Genomic DNA, 5,984 nt, shown 5'->3' with positions numbered 1-5,984 from the left:
GCTGGCATTAGTTCATGTCTTCAGCAAGTGCTCTGTGTGTGAATGTCATTTGTTTGTCTTGTGAGTCTTATTTACTGTTGTCTGTCCAGTAGAGCTCCAAATCATGTCTAAGAGCAAGGCGAAAACTAAGCATGTGCTCAAAATACCAAAATGAAAATGTTTGTGTCGAGGAAGTTTATTTTTGAAAACATGTTTCTAAAAAGTAACCACATAAGACAGTTTGGGGTGTGAGTGTGAGTTAAACAGAATGTTAGCGCTATTCTTTTCCAATACTTTTCAGAACCTAGTTTATTTCTCACAATTCTCAGTTTATATCTAAAGTATCAAACAAATTTGTACAGCTGAATTTGTGAAGTGCCTGCCTGTTTAAATAAATGTAAGACATTAACTTGTTTGTTTCCAGATGCTCTTTTTTTGTCTGGCAGCACTATCAATTTATAGTCCTCATGTATGCCACAAGACAAGCCCTTTGTGTTCATCAAGGCCTACCCTACAAACTGTGAAAAATAATTGTGAATCAGTTAAAAACTTTTGTCATTTTGCTTACCAGGGTGTTTCCTTGATCTGAAAGGGATAGTTCACCCCAAAATGAAAATTATGTCATTAATGTCTCACCCTCATGTCTTTTCAAACCCGTTATTGAAATTTTTTAGAGTCCAGATCTTTAAAATAATCCATATCCAGCAGAGATTCCCCAAAATGGCACCAGGGTGATGTGGAGGAAACAAATTGTTGAATAAAGTAGTTATTTTTATTTATTTATTTATTTTTTGCAAACAAAAATTATTCTTTTAGCTTCATATAATTACTGATGAACCACTGATGTCACATTGATTATTTTACAGATCTACCTGCTACGTGTGAGGACTTGGGAACTTTTCAATGTTGTTGTTTTTTTTTTGTCTATGCAGGGTCAGACAAAGAAAGGCACTCTTCTTGGCTCTCAACGGAGGCAGACACATTTCTCTCCCTCTCCTTCCCTGCCTTATACTCCCATCACTGACCCATTGCTTACTTCACTGTAGCCACCTCCTGGCCTGGATAAGCCTTCGGCCCTTCTTCTATACAAAGATGTGTCATATGCTCTTATGATAACTGTAAACAAAGCCACAAACACAGCAAGACATCAACCAAACTCAAGTTTTATTTTTCAGCAAATGCAAGACTGCAAACATTTAAAAGGGCTGCAAATATTATTAAACAAACACAGCAGGACTGCAATATTTAGATTGATAAAAATACATACCCCAGCTCAGAGATGAGCAAATTCGGTCCAAGTTCTGCTCCAACCCTGATCAAACTCACCTGTAACCTTTTATTAATCCTGAATACCATGATTAGCTTCAGGTCTGTTTAATTAGGGTTGGCGCAAAACTCTGCAGGACAGTGGCCCTCCGGGACAGAGTTTGCTCATCTGTGCCCTGTTTAACAAAATAAGACGGATCATGTCTGCTATTTTTATTTAGTACCATCATGAATAAGCAATTTTACATAATATATATATTTGCATTTACTGATTTTATAAAAATGAAAATCTATAGTTTATAAAACTGTTCAAAATGTTAAATACACTGGATAATGTTTTTGTTTTGGGATAGTTTTTCATGAGTCCAGAGCAGTTCAACTGCTTGCTGTTTTCCAGAAAAAGTCTCACAACTTCTTTTTTCCAGCATCTTCTGCATATTTGGCTCCATCCAACAATGTCTAATAATTTTGAGATGGAGGAAAAATGGAGGACTCATACACAACTATAAAAGGTGAAAACATTATTCACTGATGCTCCAGAAGGAAACACAATACATTAAGATTTGGGGGGTTTAAACAGGATGATAATGCATTTTTATCTGTTCATTTAGTACTGCCCTTCAGAAGGTATATATATTTTTTAATACTGATTTTCAGAAAAAAAAAATTTCCCTGATCATCCAATTCAAGTAGTTCACACCCTGTGTCTCTTAATAAATTGTGTTGCTTTCTTGAAAATCAATAAATGTGTTTACCTTTTGAAATAGTTGTTTATGTAGATGAAATGTTAAAATAGATGAAATCATACGTTCATCGCTGAAAGGGGTTCAAATATGCAAAAGATGCTGGAAAACCTGAGAAAGTGAAGGATCTGGAAGATCATTTAAACTGTTCAGGACAAAGGACTCATGGGACACTATCCCAAAACAAACATGAAACACTATTTAATCAGCTATAATTCTGACTATCTGTAATTAAATTATATTTAATTTCAGTGAAATATCAATACCCCTATCATCCTCTGGGATGTCCTTTCTATTTATGATATGGAAACTGTCACCGGTGGTTCAAAGGGTTCATATTTTCACAGTCCTCCAGAAGAGTGGTTGGGCCTGGGAACAGAGGATCCTGTAAAAATATAATAAAACACACTTTCTATAAATACATTGTACATTGTTTTCATTGTTTAAACGCAAGTTAGAATGATGAAACATAACATATTAATACAAATGTAATGAAAACAGTTCAGTTTGTTAGCTGAACTATACAGCAATTCACAAGGTCACATATGTATATATAATAGACAGAATAAGCATTTGGCCTGCTGTTGTCTGGGAATAGAGGTGAGAAAAGACTTCCTCTGATGCTAACTGGTTGGATTAACTGAAAATGTTTCTCCTGAACTTTGTTAAAATAAACTTCATAAAAAAATTAAAAATCTAGTCAAAGTGAATTAGTTACTGAATACAAGATAAATTTAGTAATAAAATGGTATTCAAAAACTGTGTTCAAGTTACCTGATTGATGACTGTTCTTAAACTACAGCAGTTTTCCAGAAAAATGGGAACATTTGCCATCTGACCTAAAAACAATAAATACATTTATACACATTAAAACATATACATTAAATAAAAAAAAAAAACATTGTAGATTTCCAAGAATTAAAACTAGAACAGACATGAACAAAACAAGTAAAACTTACGCTGCACTTTGAAAATGATGATATATTAACGAATTAAGACACACCATTTCTCTCTCCGGTGAATCATAAGTCAGCTGCAGTGTTTGGAGACTCTGAAATCAGATGAGCAGAATGTGTCAATGGGTAATATGTGGCCAACTAAAGCACGCTAGCTAAACTTAAATTAATTAATAAACTTGTATATTGTACTTAAAGCTAACTTTAAAAAAAATTAACATTACGTAGCAGTTGCTACTGTAAGTTAACAGTCAATAGATATCTAGACTAATTTTACAACATAAAGCCACTCAAATACATCCATTACAACACTTAGCATTAAGCTTTGGTAAATAGCATATTTATAATGTTTCTGTAAATTCTTCCTTAACGTTACTTTCTTCTGATATAAATCTCTCTGAAGGCTGTGAACACACGCAGACTGAAGGCCGCTGAAGTGGGACAAACGGCTCAAAACAACACAGGATTATAAATACAGTTCCAGAGTTCCAGAGAAACAATACAACATTGAACCAATTTTAATACTATGTCCTGACATTTTTTTATTTATTTAAATGGTTTTATGTATTTATACTTACCTTTGTCTGATGTAAATCTCTCAGAAAATCCACGTGTGCAACAGCGAAGCACCTAAAGAGGGAATAAATGGCTTGAAATAACTTTGTAACAATAAAAAACTCCCTAATCATCGGGAAGAAGGAGGCGGGAACAGGCGCACAATCAAAACATAATTTTAATATTCAAAATAAACACAAAACAGCGCGTCAGCGCGTCAGCCCCTCATGGCCTCACAAATAAAAGCCAAAACATAAAATAATGTCCCAGGCCTGGTCTTCTCTCGTCCTTCACTATAGTCGCTCCAGTTTTATATCCTTCCATCTCCTACGTGGGACTCGATACTGGCGGTGGGGCGCAGGTGTAGCTCATCTCCAATCACTACACCTGGCCTCACTCCTCGTTCCCACGCCTCTCGGCCCCGCCCCACTCGCCACAAACTTCATGCTAGAAATATAGATAAAACAAATCTTACAACATCAAACAACATTTAATGTTATGTTCTTGTAAACATGTTTTTCAAAATGGATTTATGTATTCACACTTACCTTCACTGCAGAACACAGGCTCTCCTGTCAGCGCGCCCATGCAAATTCAAACAACAAGCGCCAGGAGGGCTAAGAACAGTGAGTTGATTCAGAAAAGATTAGATTCAAAGGTGTCAAGAATTTAAAGTCTTGTGTGAATCAGCTTTAAATGCGAGGCCTGGCATGTCAGTGCGTGATACATTACTATTACCTCTATTACCAAACTACAACAAACTTCGAGATACAGCACAACCGCGAATAGTGGATTTTATTTTATTAATCTCACTCAAATTTTATGATTCTGTTAAAAAGACTGGATTAGCTGGATTAGATTCATTCAGTAAGGATTACTTTAAAATGACTGGACGATTAACTTTTAACTGATAAACACCCCGAAAAAAAAAAAAAAAAACATGAGTGTTTATAAAATATAAGTGCTTGCTCCCTTAATTATTATATTAACTAATTGTAAAAAAAAAAAAAAAAAAAAACATGATTATTTTACTCACCATGGTAACCATAAATTAACCATGGTACACTAACCATAGTTTTAGGTGGTAGCCTATTTGTAGTAAAAATGCCATTATACAAATATTAGGGCTGTACTGTAAATCTCTGAACACGTCCAGTGTATACAATCAGAAATACCCTGTATCTGGAAATCTCTGTGCATCTCAAGTTTATGGTCGTGTATGGGACTCAGCACACTTGCCTGGGAAACTTTTGTACACGAATCGTACACCTTAATTTTCACTGAAATTTCCCATGTCAGATTTATCCCAGAAATTCCTATTTTCATGCAGTGGTGTAATGTTTGGAACTTGTAATGAATAATTAAAGAGAGATAATGCCTAGTTTCACACAATGACAGTAAAAGAAATGGACACAGTGACCACATTGGATTCATCGGAGACAAGTGAAGTCAATTAGAAGCACACACTTCCTGGGGGTCGAGCGTACTGCGCAGACTCAAACTGAGCTTGATGACGTAGATGTCACGTGAGCAACCTGTAAATCTTCTAATCGCTGTGCCAAGAGAAATCTGAATCACCCACCGAATCTTGCAGACGTTGTTGAACAATTTTGTCCCGTTTCTTTTATGGACTCTCTATGGGCTTCTCCCTTGACTTTATGCCTCCACGTCCCCCCGATAACCTCAAATACAGTAAAAGATTGCCTCCTCCTGTCCATACGGTCATTTCTCCACTGTGCGACAGAGAGTCACATGTTATGACGCAATCCTTAGCCCATTTTTACAAAATCTGCTTCTTCTGGGCCATAACGTAAAATACAAGGTACTCACATTTCACTGCTGGCTATATATGCTATATATAATTGTGTATGTGACAAATACAAATCTTGAAATCTTGAAACAAGGTAATGGGACCTTTTATACTTTTTCATGTTTCTTTAGAAATAATAAAACTGCAGTAGGTAACTTTTGTAAAAAATATATATTTTTACATATTTGTTAAACCTGTCATTATGTCCTGACAGTAGAATATGAGACAGATATTCTGTGAAAAAAATCAAGCTCCCCTGGCTCCTCCCAGTGGTCCTATTGCCATTTGCAGTAGCGAGTACACCATGAATCCATTTTCCAAACCTTGTTTTTAGCTTGTCCTGAATCACTAGGGTGCACCTATAATAAGTGTTTATATTCGGACTGTTTTAGATTGCTTCGGGGGTACCGCGGCGGAGTAACCCAGTACCTTTGTGATTCTTCATAGACATAAACAGAGAGAAGTAGTTCCGGCTACGATGTTCTTCTGCAAGACGCAAGCAGTTCTGTTTATTAACCGCTAGAACGCAAAAGTTACCAACTGCAGCTTTAATGGACAAATGGAGTCTTTATAAACACCTCAGATGTAAAGTTATTCGCTGTCAAAGTGACGCCAAAATGAATGGGAGTCAATGGAAAGCTAACTGCAGGTGGGGGTCCGCTAATCAATGGCGGC

The sequence above is a fragment of the Carassius gibelio genome, chromosome A22 (genome assembly GCF_023724105.1).
Source record: "Carassius gibelio isolate Cgi1373 ecotype wild population from Czech Republic chromosome A22, carGib1.2-hapl.c, whole genome shotgun sequence".
Classification (NCBI taxonomy): domain Eukaryota; kingdom Metazoa; phylum Chordata; class Actinopteri; order Cypriniformes; family Cyprinidae; genus Carassius; species Carassius gibelio.
The sequence above is the reverse complement of the archived record's forward strand: the minus strand, read 5'-3'. Positions refer to the sequence as shown.